At 43.2% G+C, this 23591-nt stretch overlaps 1 protein-coding gene across 1 annotated transcript in view; it reads right to left on the reverse strand.

Annotated features, from left to right (window-relative positions):
* magi1b (membrane associated guanylate kinase, WW and PDZ domain containing 1b) overlaps positions 1-23591 on the reverse strand; it is a 216373-nt gene that overhangs the window by 75746 nt on the left and 117036 nt on the right.

Raw genomic sequence — 23591 nt, forward strand, 5'->3', positions numbered from 1 at the left:
ACCAGGATCAGCGCACTCTCATATGTTGTTTTTTGCCATCCATTGTAAGCCTGCCACACACTATATGATACATTTCATAAACATAAGAATGAGTTTTGTCACAAACTTTGTCATTAGAAGAGACAAAGAGCTCATATAGGACCAGGGCACACATAATAATATAATAATAATCAATCTATTTGCACTTTGTTTAACCATCTTACATTAAAACAAACATTGTGAATATCTCCCCACAGGATAATGAGAAGGGTGTGATTGAAAGGATGCTCATAACTCTGCAATGTTGGGTTGTATTGGAGAGAGTCTCAGTCTTAAATCATTTTCTGCACACAGTCTGTGCCTGTATTTAGTTTTCATGCTAGTGAGGGCCGAGAATCCACTCTCACATAGGTATGTGGTTGCAGAGGGCATCAGTGTCTTAACAGCGCGATTTGCAGTGTACCCAAGTGACATCGGGAGAAACTGCTTGCAAGCACGTTACCACTCCACCATGTCTCCCTGTCATTTATCTTGCGTCATTTATCTGTTAACCTACTGCTACTCCAAAGATATTCTATTTGACCCAACAAGGATTGAGGTAACGCTTGTCATGGTGGATGAATTAGAATACACTTATTTTCAAGAAATCTCATCAACAGAAAAACAAAACCATCTGTCTACAATGTTGCTTTACTACAAGCACTGTGATGGCTGAACAAAGATGGCCGCCCACGAGGTAGCAGCTCCTTCTACCTAAACAGTGGAGGGAGAACCAATCACCAAATCTCTCCTGCTTGTTCCTTCTCTTCAGTATGGGAACAACAGCCTCCTCACTCCAGTGAGCTGATGAGAATATGTCTGCTGGTAAAAATAGCCCAGGGAGCTGGGAGGAGAAGCTGGGAGATGATCTTGCCACAGCGGCCATTTCAAATGACAGCTAAGATAAATCAGAGATGTGACGATAACTCACACACACCAGTTCCATAGTCTCAATCACTTCTTCAATATCCTCTCCCCAGTAGCAACAGCTGTGACTTAAAGGAGATGTGACATAATGGGATTGCTCCTCTGTAAATTGTGTTCAATGTAACTTGTGTACGACGTCACTGTGGTCGGCGATTCACATCTCCTCCACCCTCAGTGCAAACTAACTCATCTTTCTTCTAGTGAGGGAAAATCGATGCGTAAGACAAAACCCTCAAACAAAGGCTGAACTCCATCAGAGGAACCCCATGGAGACAGTACATATGTAGTGTTGACCTTGGTGGAGGCTTCACCCAGGATGACTGTTCTGCTACCAAAGCAGACTCAGTAGTGCTGTTGACTCATCCCGCCAATCACACGGCTCCACTCAGAGACAAACAGGAAGTGTGAGTTGTGACCCGTATTTCCAGGCCAGAATAGCCAGCCTCTCAGCCAGATGATTAGAACACTGTAATTCCTATCAAGTTCATTAATTCCCTGTTACCACACAAAAGCCCCATTGATGTCTGCTGTGGAAGAGAAAGTCCTTCAAAGCTCCTCAGAGAATCGCTTTAACAAGTAAAACGACAGCACAGACCTCTTCTGTTCCAGCCTGACCTCACAAACCCGGAGGAACACTGGAGAGAGGCCCAAACTAACCTTTACACAGTTAGCATAAACCACCAATCAACACACAATAAGCCCTTTGAGATTTGATGCAAGCAATAGCCTAACGTTAACGCATGGCTAGAGGGACTGTTGAGAATCATCAGTGCGGTAATATCATTAGTAATACAGCTTGATTGATGATAAGGCTTTAAATACTGAGAAGCTGTCCACTCTAATGCACTATTTACCACGGTAACAGTTATTTTTATACTACAACATTAGCATATTGTATTAACCATAATGCAGACATGCATTTCCACACAAACAATGTACACTGATTAACATTGTGTGTATGGAGTAGGGCAGTGAATGCTGCAGGCTTACATTGCATGCAGTGAGACAATTTCTGCTGGTAAGGACAACCCTGGAATGCCAATCACTCATAAGCCAGCCTCAGTCTCCACTGACATTGAGAGCTTCATTTACTCATACTGCAGTTGACACCATTTTCCGTATGATTCTGATTGCTCTGGATGCCAGAAAAGTGACAATGTGAAGTTTTGGCGCAGGACTGGCCGACTAGGGAAAAAGTAATACTGCAATATTGTCTAAAATAATACCCTAATACGTGACTGTATGTGTGCGCACCATGCCATGCTCCTTTTTCCACCGGTGAAAAGCCCAGTCACCCACACATGGACCCCTAGCACACCCCCAGACTGTGCCAACGGTGGAAACAGGAGCACAGCATGATGGGGCGCACACAGGCCTGTAACGCTCCAAAGGTTAACAGAGGAAACGCTTATCATCACAATCAGCAGCTGTTCATACACTCACATCTGTAGCTTCCCCATTGCTAAAGGGAGGGGTGTGGCCGCCAAATGACATGGTCCAGGGTCAAACAAGGAAAAACAAATCACCTAAAAAGCAACATCCCCCCCAGAAATTCACACACACACACACACACACACACACACACACACACACACACACACACACACACACACACACACACACACACACACACACACACACACACACACACACATGCCCTTTCTTAATAGCATTATTCTACTTTAGATGTGTGTGTTTTGTTGTGTATTGTTAGATATGCTAGATATGTGTATGTGACCAAATATAATTACATTTACAGTGGGACAAAAAAAGTATTTAGTCAGCCACCAATTGTGCAAGTTCACCCACTTAAAAAGATGAGGACTGTAATTATCATCATAGGTACACTTCAACTATGACAGAAAAAATTAGAAGAAAAATCCAGAAAATCACATTGTAGGATTTTTAATGAATTTATTTGCAAATGATGGTGGAAAATAAGTATTTGGTCAAGATGTCTGGCTCTCACAGACCTGTAACTTCTTCTTTAAGAGGCTCCTCTGTCCTCCACTCATTACCTGTATTAATGGCACCTGTTTGAACTTGTTATCAGTATAAAAGACACCTGTCCACAACCTCAAACAGTCACACTCCAAACTCCACTATGGCCAAGACCAAAGAGCTGTCAAAGGACACCAGAAACAAAATTGTAGACCTGCACCAGGCTGGGAAGAGTGAATCTGCAATAGGTAAGCAGCTTGGTTTGAATAAATCAACTGTGGGAGCAATTATTAGGAAATGGAAGACATACAAGACCACTGATAATCTCCCTCGATCTGGGGTTCCACGCAAGATCTCACCCCGTGGGGTCAAAATGATCACAAGAATGGTGAACAAAAATCCCAGAACCACACGGGGGGACCTAGTGAATGACCTGCAGAGTGCTGGAAGCAAAGTAACAAAGCCTACCATCAGTAACACACTATGCCGCCAGGGACTCAAATCTTGCAGTGCCAGACGTGTCCCCCTGCTTAAGCCAGTACATGTCCATGCCCGTCTGAAGTTTGCTAGAGAGCATTTGGATGATCCAGAAGAAGATTGGGAGAATGTCATATGATCAGATGAAACCAAAATATAACTTTTTGGTAAAAACTCAACTCGTCGTGTTTGGAGGACAAAGAATGCTGAGTTGCATCCAAAGAACACCATACTTACTGTGAAGCATGGGGGTGGAAACATCATTCTTTGGGGCTGTTTTTCTGCAAAGGGACCAGGACAACTGATCCATGTAAAGGAAAGAATGAATGGGGCCATGTATTGTGAGATTTTGAGTGAAAACCTCTTTCCATCAGCAACGGCATTGAAGATGAAACATGGCTGGGTCTTTCAGATTGACAATGATCCCAAACACACCACCCGGGCAACGAAGGAGTGGCTTCGTAAGAAGCGTTTCAAGGTCCTGGAGTGGCCTAGCCAGTCTCCAGATCTCAACCCCATAGAAAATCTTTGGAGGGAGTTGAACGTCCGTGTTGCCCAGCAACATCCCCAAAACATCACTGCTCTAGAGGAGATCTGCATGGAGGAATGGGCCAAAATACCAGCAACAGTGTGTGAAAACCTTGTGAAGACTTACAGAAAACGTTTGACCTCTGTCATTGCCAACAAAGCGTATATAACAAAGTATTGACCAAATACATATTTTCCACCATAATTTGCAAATAAATTCATTAAAAAATCATACAATGTGATTTTCTGGATTTGTTTTTCTCATTTTGTCTGTCATAGTTGAAGTGTACCTATGATGAAAATGACAGGCCTCTCTCATCTTTTTAAGTGGGAGAACTTGCACAATTGGTGGCTGACTCAATACTTTTTTTGCCCCACTGTATCACTGTGAAAGGCTGGATCCCTCTGCTGTTCAGCATCAGTATCCTGGCCTGGCCTAATCCTCCCCATAGCCAGTGACCTGACCACAACCCGATGTCACTGCTCCCAACATACACAATCATCCCTGAACAGCTAGCCTCATTAACCTATTATCAACCCCAAAATAGCGGTAAAGTTTCAAAATCAATATGTCATCCCTTGGCCTGTACGCATCACTCCAGTTATCATGAGCTGGGTGCTATGAAGGTGGCATCACCATGACACCTTAACCACAATAGATACATGCCATCACTAACCTCAGCTAGCTACCTCACAGACAATCAATTATCTACAGCAGGGGTCTCTAACCTTTTCTAGTGTGAGAGCCAATTTTAAAAGATTAAACATGTTATGAGTACTATATTTTCTGTCAACATATCTGGTAAAACAATGGTTAATAAACAACTCTAAGGGGGACCCTATAAAATCCATGATTTTTGTAATACTAAATAAGGTTTTACATTTTCCGAAATAGTTTTTTCCTGGTTTTAGATATTTGTTTCGTTTTTCACTCTCAATTACAATTCTTCATTAGAGAAACAACATTAGATGTTCTGAGTCACATCTGAATTCAAACACACCTCCCGGCTGGTTAAGGGCTATTTGACCAAGAATGAGAGTGATGGAATGATGCATCAGATGACCTGGCCTCCACAATCACACAACCTCAAACCAACTGAGATGGTTGGGAAGAGTAGGACGGCAGAGGGAAGGAAAATCAGCTAACAAGTGCTCAGCATATGTGGGAACTCCTTCAAGACTGTTTGAAAAGCATTCCAGGTGAAGCTGGTTGAAGGGTGTTTCTTTCTTTTGACTATTTTGTACATTGTAGAATAATTGTGTAGACATCAAAACTATTAAATAACACATACTGTATGGAATCATGTCGTAACCAACAACAAAAAAGTGTTAAATCAGGTAAGCAGTTCACATTTGACCCTTTCATGTGTGAGTTCCAAATATCTCTAACGGTCGCCCCAGAACGTTCTCTCCAATCCAGAATGCGATTGTTACGGAACAGTACTGCCACCAAACCTAGGCAAGTAGCCTGTTTTTATTTATAGGCTGTTTTAAACTTGTCAATTTCAAATGATTTTCTAACAAGTTTTTATTTCCTAAGTACAGTTTGAATTGAGGTGTGTTCTGCCTCATTCATTCACATAAAAAGTCATTTTTACTTTTGCGGAAAATTTAGTTAAGAGATTTCTGACCCGGACAAAATTCCCCAAGCACTTTGAAAGTGTTTGTGTGGTTCAAGTCTGCAGACATTTGCACATGTCCCGTCAGAACAGGATCTGCACACACCTGTTCACATTTTCCGTCTGTCACCCGCATTCGGAAATGTGTGCGTTTCTATCAAAGTAAGTGCCTTATTACATTATAATAGTTTCTGTAGGTCGTTTCTACTGTGGCTCACTGTATGTATGGAGCATAATATATTTGTGTATATTCCTTATAGCCGCAGACACGCAAGGTAATGTTACTCATTTCATAACCTTTATGGTGTTATATTCAATTGTGCTTATGTAGCTTGCTCCATTATTCTATTAGCTCTCTAAAACAATGCTAATTGTGTCAGATATGTATTAGCTTGTGTTGTATTTTGAAGCTACGCTATCCTTATGACTCCCAAGTGGCGCAGCGGTCTATGGCACAGCATATTAGTGCTAAAGGTGTCACAACAGACACCCTGGTTCAAATCCAGGCTGCGTTTCTATCAAAGTAAGTGCCTTATTTAGTTAATAGTTCTGTATGTGATTTGCATGTGAACTGTATGTCCAATTACAAAAAATCCCTTGTTCAGTAATCATCTCACCTGTTACTTGGCGGTGAACTATGTGGCTATTGAGGGCGGCGGCGATCACATGGAAAAATATCTTCTTATACCACGTGGTCGTTTACTGAGTGCATTCTACAAAGCTGTTTATCATGTCCGCCTTATCCACTGCCCCCATTTTGAGGTTATAGTCAAGCACGCAGTCTGGTTTGATCTTCCTCTCTCCCGTCAGGTGGTCCACCTTCCCTGTGGCAGACATGGTTGCTGTATGGACAGGACATGGACGTCTGGTTTGTCATGCCACTTTGCTGCCAGCTGTTGACCGTTCTCCTTGAACTCCACCTCCCCTTTCTGCATCCAATGCCGGCATCCCCTTCCTGTTCGACCTGACTGTGCCACAGGCCCCTGTGCTGTTGGAGAGCACATACAAAGTGTGTCCCTTACTGAGATGAGGAGCCACGGACCCGGACACCCCAAGCCCCTCTTAATGTTGGATGTCAGTGGTGGACCCTGTGTAAACTATAATTTCCTGGACAAATCCTGTCTTCACGTTGCACATTACAGAGAACTTGACCCTAAACCTGTGCCTTTTGGAGGGAATATATTGACGGAAGGCCAGAATTTAAAAGAACATCCAGAATTTCCGCATTTGTAAGTTCTCTCCTTTTGAAAGACATTGCTAATGCTACAGCTTAGCTCACTAGCTACATACATAAACAACAACACTGAAAGCTCAGAGTGAGAGGTTACTTGATTGACTGCAGGAACGGTACGCGGCACTTGTATTGATAAATCACTATCAGAAAATGTTTTGTGGGGTAATTATTTATATATTTACTGTTTTATTCACGTTTTCAATTACCGGTGACAAATCATGCATTCCGATTCTTGCATAGATTGTAATGGGCACATATTATGTGTTTAAAATACTTTTTTGAAGGTTGTACTGATTATACCATCCACCACTTCCGAGTATATTCAGTCTCTGGACAATAAAGCAGACGAGCTAAGGGCAAGGATCTCCTTCTAGAGAAACATCAGGGCCTGTAACATACTCTGTTTCACAGACTGATGGCTCTCTCCGGATATACGGTCTTGTCCATACAGCCAGCTGGGTTCTCAGTACATTGTGCAGACAGGAATAAAGAACTCTCCAGGAAGATGAAAGGTGGTGGTGTATGTTTCATGACTAACTACTCATGGTGTGACTGTGATAATGTACAGAAACTCAAGTCCTTTGCTCACCCGACCTAGAATACCTCAATCAAATTCCGACCGTATTGCCTCAGGATAATTTTCTTTGGTTATAGTCACCGAAGTTCTATCAACACATTGACTAGTACTCGCGCTGGAAAAATGTTTCGAACACTGCTACTCCCCCTTCCGGAATGCCTACAAGGCCCTCCCTCCCTTAGGCAAATCAGAACACGACTCCATTTTGCTCCTCCCTTTTTATTGGCAGAAACCCGAACAGGAAGTACTGCTGGTCTGACCAATCAGAATCCACTCTTCAAGATTGTTTTGATCAATCGGACTGGGACATGTTCTGGGTAGCCTGTGAGAATAACATTGACCGATACACAGACACGGTGACTAAGTTCATCAGGAAGTGTATAGGGGATGTTATTCCCACATATGACTATTAACCTCTTGAAACTCTGGGGGCGGTATTTCATCTTTGGATAAAAAACATTCCCGTTTTAAACGGGATATTTTGTCACGACAAGATGCTCGACTATGCATATAATTGACAGCTTTGGATAGAAAACTCTAACGTTTCCGAAACTGCAAAGATATTGTCTGTGAGTGCAACAGAACTGATGTTACAGGCGAAACCCAGATAAAAATCCAATCAGGAAGTGCCCCATATTTTGAAAGCGCTGCATGCCAATGACTCCTTATATGGCTGTGAATGGGTTACGAATGAGCGTACGCTTTCTACGTATTCCCAAAGGTGTCTACAGCATTGTGACGTATTTTTACGCATTTATGTTGAAGAATAGCCGTAAGGGACCACATTGAGCAAGTGGTCACATGATGGCTCCCGCAGAAAATCTTGCGTAAAGTACAGAGGTAGCCATTATTCCAATCGCTTCTAATGAGAAACCAATTGTCCAGGTGGATATATTATCGTATTGATATGTGAAAAACACCTTGAGGATTGATTCTAAACAATGTTTGCCATGTTTCTGTCGATATTATGGAGCTAATTTGGAAAAAAGTTTGGCATTGTAGTGACCGCATTTTCCGGTCGACTTCTCAGCCAAATGTGAAGAACAAACGGGGCTATTTCGCCTACAAAAATAATATTTTTGGAAAAAAGGAACATTTGCTATCTAACTGGGAGTCTCGTGAGTGAAAACATCCGAAGTTCCTCAAAGGTAAATTATTTAATTTGATTGCTTTTCTTATTTTCGTGAAAATGTTGCCTGCTGCTAGCAGGGCATAATGCTATGCTAGGCTATTGATAAACTTACACAAATGCTTGTCTAGCGTTGGCTGTAAAGCATATTTTGAAAATCTCAGATGACAGTGTGATTAACAAAAGGCTAAGCTGTGTCTCAATATATTTCATTTATGATTTTCATGAATAGGAATATTTTCTAGGGATATTTATGTCCGCTGCGTTATGCTAATTTGTTTCAGGCGATGATTACTTTACCCAATCCGGGAAGGGTAGTATCAAGAGGTTAAAACCTTTCCAAACCAAAAACCATGGATAAATGGCAGCATTCGCGCAAAACTGAAAGCAAGAACCACCGCATTTAACCATGGCAAGGTGACTGGGAATATGGTAGAATACAAACAGTGTAGTTATTCCCTCCGTAAGGCAATCAAACAGGCAAAATGTCAGTACAGAGACAAATTGGAGTCACAATTTAACAGCTCAGATGCTCTGGATAAGAGCGTCTGCTAAATGACTTAAATGTAAATGTATGAGACGTATGTGGCAGGGTTAACAGACAATTACGGATTACAAAGGGAAAACCAGCCATGTCGCAGACACTAACGTCGTGCTCCTGGACAAGCTGAACACCTTTTTGCCTGCTTTGAGGAGAACACAGACATGGCCAGCTCCCAAGGACTGTGGGCTCTCGTTCTCATTGACCTACATGAGTTAGACATTTAAGTGTGTTAACCCTCGCAGGGCTGCCGGCCCAGACGGCATCCCTAGCCACGGCGTCCTCAGAGTATGCGCAGACCAGCTGGCTCAAGTATCTTTACAAGCATAATCAATCTCTCCCTATCCCAGTCTGTTGTTCCCATTTGCTTCAAGGTGTCCACCATCGTTCCTGTACCCAAGAAAGCAAATGTAACTGAACCAAATTACTATCGCCCCGTACACTCACTTCTGAAGTGAAGTGCTTTGAGAGACTAGTTAACGATTATATCACCGCTACCTTCCCTGACACACTAGACCCACTTGAATTTGCATACCTCCCCAATAGATCCACAGACGATGCAATCACCATCACACTGCCTTATCCCATCTGGACAAGAGGAATACCTTTGTAAGAATGCTGTTCATTGACTATAGCTCATTCTTTACCACCATAGTACCCTTCAAGCTCATCATTAAACTCGGGCCCTAGGTCTGAACCCCGCCCTGTGCAACTGGGTCCTGGACTTCCTGATGGGCTGCCCCCAGGTGAAGGTAGGAAACAATGCCTCCACTTTGCTGATCCTCAGCACAGGAGTCCCACAAGGGTGCGTACTCAGCCCTCTCCTGTACTCCCTGGTCACCAATGACTGCATGGCCACGGACTCTTCCAACTCAATAATCAAGTTTGCAGACGACACAATAGTAGTAGGCTAGACAGCCTGAAATGTTCTACTCACTCAGACAGTGTGGTGAAGGCGCAACAGCGCCTCTTCAACATCAGGAGGCTGAAGAAATTTGACTTGGCCCCTAACACCCTCACAAACCTTTACAGATGCACAATTGAGAGCATCCTGTCGGGCTGTATCACCACCTGGTACGGCAACTGCACCATCTGCCCTCCAGGACACCTACAGCACCCGATGTCACAGGAAGACCAAAAAGATCATCAAGGACATCTGCCACCTGAGCCACAGCCTGTTCACCCCACTATCTGGGACCAAGAGACCGAGAGACTGAAAAACAGCTTCTATATCAACGCCATCAGACTGATAAATAGCCATCACTAGCCGGCTACCACCCGGTTACTCAACTCTGCACCTTAGAGGCTGCTGCCCTATATACATAGACAAGGAATCACTGGTCACTTTAATAATGAAACCCTATGCATTACTTACGTAATATGTACACGACCGTTCAAAAGTTTGGGGCTACTTAGAAATGTCCATGTTTTTGAAAGAAAAGCACATTTTGTGTCCATTAAAAAAACATCAAATTGATCAGAAATACAGTGTAGACAATGTTAATTTTGTAAATTACTATTGTAGACTACAGGCCTGGAAACGGCAGATTTTTTTATGTAATATCTACATAGGCCCATTATCAGCAACCATCACTCCTGTGTTCCAAATGGCACGTTGTGTTAGCTAATCCAAGTTTATAATTTGAAAAGGCTAATTGATCATTACAAAACCCTTTTGTAATTATGTTAGCACAGCTGAAAACTGTTGTTCTGATTAAAGAAGTAATAAAACTAGAAGGCCAGCATCCCGGAGTCGCCTCTTCACTGTTGACGTTGAGACTGGTGTTTTGCGGTACTATTTATTAAAGCCGCCAGTTGAGAACTTGTCTGTTTCTCAAACTAGACACTCTAATGTACTTGTCTTCTTGCTCAGTTGTGCACCGGGGCCTCCCACTCCTCTTTCTATTCTGGTTAGGGCCAGTTTGCGCTGTTCTGTAAAGAGAGTAGTACAGTATACAGCATTGTACGAGATCATCAGTTTCTTGGCAATTTCTCACATGGAATAGCCTTCATTTCTCAGAACAAGGATAGACTGACGAGTTTCAGAAGAAAGGTCTTTGTTTCTGGCCATTTTGAGCCTGTAAACAAACCCCAAAATGCTAATGCTCCAGATACTCAACTAGTCTAAAAAAGGCCTGTTTTATTGCTTCTTTAATCAAAACAACAGTTTTCAGCTATACGCCTATGTATATATTCCATGAAAAATATTCAGTTTCCAGCTACAATAGTCAATTTGATGTAATTTTAATGGACAATTGTTTTTGCTTTTCTTTCAAAAACAATGACATTTCTATGTGACCCCAAACTTTTGAATGGTAGTGTATTGTATTCTACTCTACACACTGCTTGTCCTAATATTTATACATTTCTTAATTCCATTCATTTACATGTGTGTATATTGTGAATTGTTTATACTACTGTACTGTTGGAGCTAGGAACACAAGCATTTCGCTACACCCGCAATAACATCTGCTAAATATGTGTGTGTGACCAATGTATTTGATTTAATTTGCGATCGACCTGTTGGAGACCACTGATCAACAGCCTACAGTCTTACCCCTGTCATTTCCAATGAAGTGCTAACCATCACACACAACCCTATGTGTCTATCCAGTTCACCATCACTGACCCTAGTTCCACTCCCACCCTCCCCACCTCAGACTGCCCCATATCCTCTGGGTCTCCCTCCCAGGCATGACAGTGTGGAGTAGGATTGGGTAGACAGGTGTGGTGTAGGAAGTGTGGGCTGGGGAGGGGTGGGGTGTGGTATGATACAGTGGGACAGAGGGACGGAGGTGTTGATTCAATTCAGAAAGGCCAGACCGGTCTCCCCTCGCGCCTCACAATCTTATTACTGATCCACCCTGGCCCGAGAGCATGTTCACAGGAAGACATTTTTTTATTTGTCCCTCGGTCTGTCTGTCCAGCAGGAAACAACAGTGAGAGTCTGAGTACACAGAACCAACCAGGCAGCCTCCTATAAACGGTCCTCTCTACCTCTAATCCACTAAACAATGGAGGCTTCCAGCCCACCTCTGGCTGTGGGAATAAATCAAAGGTGGGAATGTGTCCTGTGTTGAGTGGAACAAACTCCTCCCGTACTGTACTTAAAAATAAACACTTTATCTTGTGCCTTGTCCAATGAAATGGATCGCTTCACTGCCCTCAGTGATGGGGATTCAAGTCAACGAACCTCTGCCTTTTGGTCGCCACTGAACTGCTGTTCTGGCAGACTAATCCAAGGGCCTCATGCATATGTAATTGATGACTATTTTAGAGAGCCTCTGCTCTCTTTTCGGCTGGCACAATTGACTCAGATCTTTTCAACACTGACATTTGTGAGGCTTGGACTTGATTGCAAGACAAAAATTAATGAATTATTCTATGACTCATTTACATGACAACATTATACATTCTCTCGGCCGACGAACGACTGGCGAGGAGAAGATTACATTCAAATCACCTGTTTTAAAACTTTGAAAAACTATATATAGAACCAGGGTAGAAAATAGCCCATCTCTGCACTGACAGAGACAGCACCACTGAGGCAAACACATGGCGCTCTAAAATCAGCCGTGTTTTGATCATCACGGTTCAAAACACATCAGAAAGGCAAAAGGAGGTTGTGGAGGCACGTTGCTGCTCACAACCCAGGCTCTAAAAATAGCTGAGTGTAAAAAATAATAACAATAAAAAAGGGTTTATTTCCTCTCTCCACAGCTCCGTTCCCTAGAGCAGTGAAGCACCCCGGGCCTACATATCCCCATTAAACCTGGGCTTGGATTTCAGCTGCAACCTACATTCAGCCCACAAGGGCAACACAGAGTTTGACTTCTTGGCCGACTTCACTGTGACAGAACGGAAACAGTGAGACACACTCCGCCATCGTATTATTGACTTGTCTTCCTCCTTGAGAACAAATGGGCTCCTGAGTGGTGCAGTGGTCTAAGGCCCTGCATCTCAGTGCAAGAGGTGTCACTGCAGTCCCTGGCTCAAATCCAGGCTATGTCACAGGCCAGCTGTGATTGGGAGTCCCATTGATATGTTTTGGGTAGGCCACCATTGTAAATAAGAATTTGTTCTTAACTGGCTTAAGGTAAAAGAAAATGAAATGAGATCCAGAGATCTTCCAAAGAAACGGGCAGCCATGACTTAATATTGCAACAACCCACTGGCACAATGTCCAAGTCCTTAAATATTCAATGTAAAAAACTAACAGAATGTGCTGAATACTGTCGCCTACATTAGTGGTCAAACAGTCTTTAGTTTTGTCTGGGGTGAATCCTTCATATCTGGACCCAGAGGAGACGAGCCGTGGTGAGGCTACTGTTGCCTGCTGCTGGTGAGCTGAGCTCAGATGAAAACAGCTCTGTTTGCTGTGCTCTGAACAGCCAGATTTGCTGACTGCCAGTGTTTACTGGACAAACGAGGAAGACGACCTCTCTCCCCCCAGAGATTACTGTGAGATCCCCCTGCTCCTATGTATCCAAGAATGACAGACACCCAGACGTGACTATCTGACGGTAGAGCTCCTCCATGGTTCAGAGGGGAAGAGAGTTAAAGCAGGGTCGGCAGCAGTGTGTATACTGGAGGAACCAGGCTAGTTGAAACTAATCACTAGAGGGGAAGCAAAGGGAAGGATACTGAAGTGTGTGTGTGTGTGTGTATATGCGTGCGCTAGAGGTCTATGTGGGACTGAGTTATTCATCCTGCTCCTGCCTGCACCCACAGCTTTTCCTACCTTACCCGCTTCTCCCCCGATGGCTTTCTGTCCGACTACCACCTGCTACTGCAATAACTGGGCCAGAACACAACCACAGTTCCACAATGTTATTTTAGGCAATATGTAATGCAGCTCGCTTGCTAGCCATGCTACCAGCAATATCAAAATGCGCAAAAAATTGACTTAATGAATAGGTTAAATGACCAGAGATTTTTACACGGCCCATTATATTAGGCAATAGGTATTACTGGGCTATATCAGCCAATAGGCTAGATGTAGTTTGAAGAGAGCAGAGTTGGACATTTTTGCATACAGCCTACCTTTTAGGAGCGGGACACTTTTCAGAGACTATTATAGGTGATCAATATTTATTTCTGGACAATGTATTAAACTATAACCAAAACATACTGTATTTAGGAAGTTAATTTCCTTGCAATGATAACGGTCCCGTGCTTCTCCGCCAATGCATAGGCTATAGCCTATTTGTCAGCGGCAGGGTAGCCTAGTGGTTAGAGCATTGGACTAGTAACCGGAAGGTTGCAAGTTCAAACCCCCGAGCTGACAAGGTACAAATCTGTCATTCTGCTCCTGAACAGGCAGTTAACCCACTGTTCCTAGGCTGTTATTGAAAATAAGAATTGGTTCTTAACTGACTTGCCTGGTTAAATAAAGAAAAAGTAGCTTAGCGGGTTAAAAGCGGTGGGCCAGTAACCAAATGGTTGCTGGTTTGAATTCCAGAACAGGGAAGGTGGAAAAAAATCTACCATTCTGCCCTTGATCGAGGCAGTTAACTCCCAACACCAACTGGTACCTGGGCGCTGTGGAAGTAGATTAAGGCAGCCCCCTGCACCGCTCTGATTCAGAGGGGTTGGGTTAAATGCGGAATTTCAGTTGAATGCATTTAGTTGTGCCACTGACTAGCTATCCCCTAACCCTATTTAGAGACCACTCGCACGCCCAACTACTGTAGGACAGGAGATGTGTGTCTAATGAACTTAAAGCAGCAATAATAATGAGAGTGGACATTCTCTTGAGCTACGTTTTTCATATAGGATAAAGTCTATCTTTAAGGAGTGGGACGATTAACAGGCAGAGGAAATAAATAATTATTGAAAAGTTCCTTAACTACGCTTTTCGATGATCATTTTTGGATTGCACCTCGACTCACATTGGCTGAGTGCCCTCCCCTTCTTTCCATTTTCAATATTTATTAAGTAGTAAACTATAGCCCGATTATATTTAAGTTCATTTCCTTGGGAAGATAACTTCCGCGTGTTTCTCCGCCCATGCATAGGCAGCCTATCCATTTCATTGAGACCACACATATACTGTAGGCCCACTTGACCTCGCACACCCAACTAGGAGAGGAAGGCTACTGAACTTGAAGCAGCGAATTCTGAGTGTGTGTGTGTGAATAATGCAACAGAGGTGCTTTTAATACAATAGCTGGGCCCCTCATGTATATCCCAGCCACTCTGCTACAGGAATCAATACAGCTCCAGACAGAAAGACCATAAACTATTACCTGTGTCAACACCCATGTTTAGCCAGCATTTGGTAATTACACACCTGACCTGAACAGACAGGTTGGACATCTACCTTTAACCAAACACAGCCAGTTACTCCCCAAATATAGCACAGCACTTATGTATTTATTTCAAACTGAAATCCGTAGAGGTGAAACTGCCATGTTTGTTTGTGATATTTCAACAAAGATGTTTTTTTTTTGGACATGTATGTGCTACAATTATTATTTTTTTACCACGGCGCTGGACGCTCATCTACAACTTTCATAAACAAAACAAAAACAATAGCAAATGAGCTGAGGGCGACCAGTGGCGCTGTTTCCCCTCATTTCTATTTTATTTTATTTTATTTTACCTTTATTTAACCAGGTAGGCTAGTTGAGAACAAGTTCTCATTTGCAACTGCGACATGTCCAAGATAAAGCATAGCAGTGTGAACAGACAACACAGAGTTACACATGGAGTAAACAATTAACAAGTCAATAACACAGTAGAAAAAAATGTGGATTCCAGCTTTAACTAGACTAGTTCCCCTGTTCGGTCAGAGCTGATTGGGATCAAAGGCCTATAGAAACAGTGCAGCCAGTGATAATCCGCAACGCAGTTGTTGCTGGAAGATGTTATTATACATCACCTGCCCCTCATCTCCCTCCTAATCTCTCATAATCGGACTAAATGCATTTCAATTACATGGTTAAAATACACCAACGAGTCAGTCATTAATTGGCCCTTTCCAGTATTCATTCCTCTTGGCGCACAAGGCTATGGCGATCTATCAGTTGTTTTGTCAGTATGCTTCAGAAGCTAAAGTCTTCAGCATTCAAATAGAAAAACGTTAACTAGCAGGCAGACCAGGCCATGGAGCGAGGACCATGTTAGAGGTAGAAATAGCCTGAAAACACAGTCTAGTGTTAACATACAAATAGGGCACCAGAAAGTGGAGTAAAAGAGAAATGTGCTATCCATGATAGTGATCCAATATGTGCCATGGTGAAAAGTAGGCCATTGTAAATGTAAATGTGTTTGGCAATGATTCATTATTATTGTTCTAATAATAGTGTTCTATTCTTACTCTGCTGGTGTGCTGGTGTGCCAGTCTTTCAGGACAGAAGAAAGAGCGGATTGAAAGAGCAGATTGAGCTAGTTGTTGGCTAAAGAGGAAACAAAGAAAGCCCTACCGAATGGCGAGACTGGCTAGAATTGGAGTTTATGATTATATACAGAAAGAACGGGAGTATTCTCTTTACCACAATGTAAAAGCCAGAGATCCATCATTGCGTATGAGAAAACTAATCTGTGCAGATATACAGATATGTTTTTGCTAAATTGGAAGGAAATTATCTGTAAAGCTTGATTACATTTTCTATGAGCATCACCTCTCCATCTATCTCTCCCTCATCCTCTCTCTCCTTTCCTTCTCTATCCATTTCTCGTCCTATACATTCTTTCCCTCTCCATCTTCTATTTTATTCTCTCTAATCTTGATATTCCTCCTCTTTATGTCTTTCCTTCTCCGCTTCTCTCTCTCTCCATTTCTCCCTCTCATCCCTCTAGTCTCCCTCCCTCCTTTTGTGGACATTGGTAGAATAAAGCAGGACGCTGAGGCGACGGCGGTCAGCAGTCCATCTCTTTGCCCACACATTGTGCTAATGTCCTCCTCAAATTGGCCAGCTGGCTATGTGGCTGCCCGCGTCTATCTGTTTCTACATTTTGATCAACTTATATCCTTCTCCTGCCAAAACACCAAACTGCATCCACGTGCCTCTACAATGTCAAAGCCCCAAGACTACACTGAAACACTATACCATTCATTTAGAGAGCACTTAAGTAGAAACAATGAAGCAAATCACTGATATGTGAAACAATTCAAATGACTTCATAGTGTTGGAACCAAGGCTAGCCTATAATTAGTGTCCCTATAGCTGGGATTCAGGGAACATGAGTCAGCTGCTTCTATTCAGCTACTGAACAACTCTGTAAGACAGTTTGCTTCTTCTGTGGTTATTCTCAATGATCATACAGATGACTATGACAGCGTACATATCTGTACATGTATAACTGTTATATTCCTGATAGCTATAATCAATATATCCTGCACTATTTAAAGTAGTCCCACACTGCAGTACAATGTATCCACTAAACAGTAGAAACTTGGATGGATGTTGGTCGGGCTATTCTGCCTTAAATAGCATACGTTAGAGTGGGTTAGAGTGAACGTGTCTCTATTCTCAGTCTGTGCACGTCTAACGTGAGAGGGTGAGTCGGTGTCTATGTGCTGTGCACACTAACATCACTCTTCCAAGGATGAATGGGCCAAAATGAGAAACAATGTTGAGCGATGGACAGTATTTCCCTACAGCAGACCGGTTAGTGAACTGCATAGCGATGCTTCTGTCCATGGCAAGAAGAACACGAGAGGAGTTAGGAATTGAATTTAAAGATGGACTATGTGCCCGTAAAGCCACCAATTAAAATGTTGTGTTCGACTTGATTTGTTACAAAGCTACCTTGTCGATGTTGACTTCCAGGAAAGAAGATGTGCACCAGAACAAAAAGATTTGGTCATGTAACTCACCCACTGACAATAGTACACTTGGCTATTCGAGGAGCATTTCTGATACCACACAATGTGTTGTTTCACATCACTGACTGAGGCATGTTTTCATGCAGGTTTTCCAGACAGCACACAAAGAGGCTAGCAGATTCTCAGTACAGTAGCATAAGAAACATCTCCATCTTGGCCTGATACTAGTGTGTGTTGGTGTGTGTGTGCAGGGTACGGGGGCAGCAAAACAGGGGAAGACTGGGGTCAGTGCCCGTGCTCCTAGCTCCACAGGGGACACAACCATCGGTCCCACCAAAGGGTCAATCAACAACACACAGGCTGCCCATTCCAGCATTTACAGCTCCACAAATTGCCCTGCGTTTTTTTTGGGGGGGGGATTCCTCGAGCTCCAGCCTCCCTGGACTGAGTTGACTCCCCCACCCCTGTTTTAGGAGGAAGGGGTCGAGGGGCTTTGTTATGGCTTAAAATTGATTGGCAACATTCATCAGAGAGGTTTTATGATGGAGAGGATGGGGGGGGGCTGTTGTTTTCACATCGCTGGCTGAAAAAGGCTCATGGTGCTGAGAGAGACAGACACATCCACACACAATGAGACCAAAACAGCCCTTTCTCTTAACCTGTGACACGCTCCATTTTCCTCTGCGAAGCCTCGGTTTACAGCCCTTAATGATTTGAGCGGAGGGGGAAATATCGGGGGAGGGGGGATTAAAATAAGAAAAACCTGAAGACCACTGAGGCTAAATTACCCAGAAACCTGACTAAAATACCTGCGATGGGTCTTTTCTTCAGCCAGTAAAAGCTTCTTCACCGAAGGCTAGCACGGCAGCAGAGGGTAAGAGAAATAACGGCTTTAAAACTATCCATTTACAGAGGGAAGGAAAGAGTGTACCAGGGAGTGGAGGAGAAGAGTCGACAGAGAGATGGATAGAGGCAGAGAGAAAGAAGGAGACGGTGAGGGGGCAGGAGGAGAGGGGGTTAGCAGGAAACCCTGCTGCTAGCCAGCTCTGGTGAAGATAATGGCCTCCAACAGGAGCAGGCATGTCAACAGATCACAGCTTAATAATACAGCCCCCCCCGTCAGAGCACTGCCATCTCCGCCAGACACACACACACCAGAGACCAGACACACACACCAGAGACCAGACACACACACCAGAGACCAGACAAACACACACACCAGCGACACGCACACAAAAGTATGACGGACACACGGAATGACCATTCCACTGCTATTGCTGCCAGCGACCTGCCTCTGTCTCTTATACTGATGTGTTCCGCCTGATGCACAGTAACCCCCCCCCCCCCCCTCACTCTCTTTCTCCCTCGCCATCCATTCCCGCCCCGCCATTAAATCCCAGAAGCTAAAGCATCATTCTCAAATTAAAGACAAATAGAGAGCATACCTCTGATTTCCTCAGCTAGTCCAGGGCTACACAGCACACAGAGAGAAACCAGTCAGGTAGGATGAGAAAACACAAAACAGGTCGCTCTTTATCCACAGGGAGCGCGTCAGACACTCGCATCCGAGCTACAGCCTCCCTCTGTCTGCCTGTCTTTCCAGTGTCGAACGTCCAGCACTGGCCACCGATGCGATCCGCTGTCTGTCTGATGAGTCTTCCTGTTCCTGCCAGGCTCAGAATCCAGGCTCAGCCAACGTGAACTATACACATGCATACATACACGCTGTGCTCTGCTCTGCTCCTGTCTGACTGAACCCAACCAACGTCTCCAGTCTCACACTTACCCACATGCACCCGCCCACCTCCACTCAGTCTCTCGCTCTCTAGCTGTCGCTCGCTTGCCCTCGCTCCCCCCTCACTTTTCTCTCTCTCCTCCTCTCTGCAGCCTATATCTCTCTCTCTTACACACAGACGTAGTCACACATGCTCTGACAAACAAGGCAGTCCCAGCGAGAGAGCCCATCCCCATGCATCACGTGACCACCGAAATCAACACTACCAAGGGCAAGCACGGGGCAGGGATGGATGTAGCTGGGCTACTAGGGCTGGGATGCTGGGTCTAGAATGATGAGATTAGGTCCGGACATAAGGCTAAGGTAGAATAGGACTTCGATTAAGGACTGAATGAGATAAAGTGTGGGTGCATGCATTCAGTGCATTCGGAAAATATTCAGACCCCTTGACTTTTTCCACATTTAGTTACATTTTAGACTTATTCTAAAATTGATTACATGTTTTTTTTTCTTCTCATCAATTTAAACACAATCGACACACAATATAATGATAAAGCAAAAACAGGTTTGTATAATTTTTTGCAAACGTATAAAAAAACAAACTGAAATGTAACATTTGTATAAGTATTCAGACCTTTTACTCAGTACTTTGTTGAAGCACCTTTGGCAGTAATTCCAGCCTCGAGTCTTCTTGGGTATGACGCTGCAAGCTTGGCAGACCTTTGGTAGTTTTTGGGGAGTTTCTTCCATTCTTCTCTGCAGATCCTCTCAAGCGCTGTCAGATTGGATGGGGAGCGTCGCTGCACAGCTATTTTCAGGTCTCTACAGAGAGGTTTGACAGGGTTCAAGTCCAGGCTCGGGCTCGGCCACTTGTGTGCTTAGAGTCGTGGTCCTGTTGGTAGGTGAACCTTTGCCCCAGTCTGAGGTCCTGAGCGCTCTGGAGCAGCTTCTGTCTGGACACTCTTCCATAAAGGCCTGAATAGTGGAATGCTGCAGAGATGTTTGTCCTTCTGGAAGGTTCCCTCATCTTCACAAAGGAACTCTGGAGCTCTGTCAGAGTGACCATCGGGTTCTTGGTCATCTCCCTGACCAAAGCCCTTCTCCCCCGATTGCTCAGTGTGGCCAGCTCTAGGGAGAGTCTTGGTGGTTCCAAACATCTTCCATTTAAGGATGATGGAGGCCACTGTGTTCTTGGGGACCTTCAATACTGCAGTAATTTTTTTCATAGCAAAGGGTCTGAATACTTACGTAAATGTAGGTATTACTGATTTTTTTTTTAAAACTGTTTGCTTTGTCAATTTGTGGTATTGTGTGTAGATTGATAAGGAACGTGTTTAATTTAATACATTTTCGAAGAAGGCTGTGGAAAAATTCAAAGGCTCTGAATACCTTCAGAATACTTTGTGAATACTTTCTGCCATTGTTTTTATTTTCTTTAACCCCAGAGATGCAGTCGTCTGTGGGGAGATAGGAGGGGTGATGGGGAAAGGAGGGGTACAGGAACAGCAGATTTGAGTCCTTGTTTCTTTAACCCATTGAGGATAGTCAGTCCATCAATACAGCATCCCTAATCACATTACTGATAATGCCAACAATAACCAGGAATGAGGCAGTTATTTTCCTACAGAAAAGCCCTTCATTTATGAAATGGCTACATCCTTGACTTCTGAATGGCTATCTTTGTTATTATATTATGCACGTTATAACAAGACAGCATTTCAATTGTGAAAACATTTAAATGTGTGACCTCTCTCACCGGCCACTTTCACAGCCGAGGGATCACTCCAGGCTTCAGGATGTCAGACAACAAACAGTTCTGAAAAAGCAAACTCTTCAGAAAATGAGACGAAGGTGTTTAGGTGTGTGAGATGACCCCTAGGTTGCAGAGAGAGACAAGAAAGCTGGCAATTTGGGGAGCAGGCATGAATAATTTCACCCACGCTGGATTGGTGCTTCAGAATAAGATGTTACACAGGGAGAAGCAGTTTAACTTTAGATCAGCCAGAAGTTTGGGTTAGTCCATCTGTTTTTTAAGGCACTTAACCTTAATTGCTCCAATGGTCCCAGTTGATACCGGTAGACCCTGGCAGTGACCTCACTCTCCAAGGGTGTCTCAGGGAGAGTTGGGATATGCAAAAAAACACATTTCCAAAAAACACATGTGTATTAATAAACACTTGTACATGAAATTTGACAAATATAAAGCACCACCAAATGACATAAAATATGCTTCCAAGGTACTCAAGACAGAAGCCAGAGAGGAAAACAATTCATCACTAGCAGGATGAATTCACATTCCCACACACAACCTCTGAGTGTGTGTTTGTTGGGGATGAATGGGTGAGTGCATGCGTGCCTGGACGTATGTGCGTGTGGAGTGGGTATGACTTCCTGGGACTCATCCCTTCATTGAATCCTTCTTGACAATGCCTTTCTTTCACTTAAACTAATGATGTCAGCAGAATGACATTTTAAAAGACATTCAAAGCCTGTTACCTCCCCCTAAGATCCATCTATCCAACCAAAATCTAGGCCCTGCCCCCATCAATCAAACCAGTGTAGGAGGTGATACCACTGTGGGCCATCAATGAGTGTTCTGGCCTTTAAACAGTAGATTTGCCGTAGTAAACAAGGAAATACTTTATTTCTATTGTACGGAATGCTTGTCAAATAGATACATCTCCCTTCGTCTGTTAAAAAAGGACAAAGTTGTTCCTATGACAATACAAACATATCTTGAAAGACTTTGGTTGCAAGCACAACTAAGGCAGAGAGGGATCACTCTCGCCAAAATCTGTCCAGAATAAGCCCAATATGTATCTATGGGCTTAATATGCAGACCTAAACGTGTTGCCTACCTGCCTTTCCTGCCTCTGGGATAATGACTCCCATTGATAGGGCGGAGACATGAGCATCGTGCCATTACATACACAGATCTCTGACTAAGGTAACACCGACGGGACACCGACATCTTTTAGGGAGTGGTAATGAGGGAACCAATAACGGTTGCAATTGAGATGAGCTGTGCGGGTGAATTTAGGGCCTATTGAAGGTTTAGCGAGACATAAACTAGAGATAATCTCGTGCCATCAGTAGTTGCAATAGGCCCCTTAGTATTTGATTATATTCCAATAGGCTACATTCCGTAAACTATCCGTTAGAGTACTGAAAATCTGTACTTAAGTAAAAGTCCTATTACCTAGATTGTAATTTACTCAAAAAAAGTCTAATTAACCCTTAAGATTAAACAAGTTTTCAGTAAGAAAACTAATTACACATTTAGTCTGGTATTTTTGTATTTGTTTTATACACTTTATGGTAAACTGTGACAGCAAACAAATAGGACAACAACTTAGTGCGATTGATTTGACATTCATTAATAATTTAAGCCTGCCAGCACCATCTTGCAGATATCCTCCAGCACAGGTAGTCTCCATTGAAGACTGACATCAAAGTTTCAATTACAGTCTTAATCGAAGTTGACTTAATATCTATCAATGTGTTCAATTCCATAAAAAGGTAAATGGTACTCGAGACATTGTAAGTATTGTACAATTTTAATACCATAAATAAAAATGCATTTCACAATATAATTTCAAGTACATGTGATGGTGAACGCGTACTAAAAAGATTTACACAAAATGCGAGGTTTCATTTTTCACTCAGAATGAAATATCAAGGAGGATCAGGTTTGTGTTCAAACAACAATCAAAATGTAAAATGCCCCCATCGATCATGTTACTAGTATGCAAACCAGACAAATTCCAGCATGAAATTAAACATCAAGGTAGGTAATTCAGGTAAGAACCATCCATGTACGTAATAAATCAAACATTGCCATAGTCAACTCAATCATCTTTTTGATGCCAAGATAGGATTTACCCTCAATTATCCTTTCCTTCTAAACCTCTCCTTTCCAATTTGAAGGGTATTGTCTTTTCTTGGCTGGCCATTCTCCCCTCCGTCGGATGTGCCACTACAAGCTGTAAATAAAAAGACACAAAAATGTATTTCTAGTCATGGTCCAAAACACTTACTGAGATGATACACTGACTGTACTACAGATGCGCTTATGGGCCTTGTCATAAAAAA

Source organism: Oncorhynchus gorbuscha, linkage group LG03 (assembly GCF_021184085.1).
Source record: "Oncorhynchus gorbuscha isolate QuinsamMale2020 ecotype Even-year linkage group LG03, OgorEven_v1.0, whole genome shotgun sequence".
Taxonomy (NCBI): domain Eukaryota; kingdom Metazoa; phylum Chordata; class Actinopteri; order Salmoniformes; family Salmonidae; genus Oncorhynchus; species Oncorhynchus gorbuscha.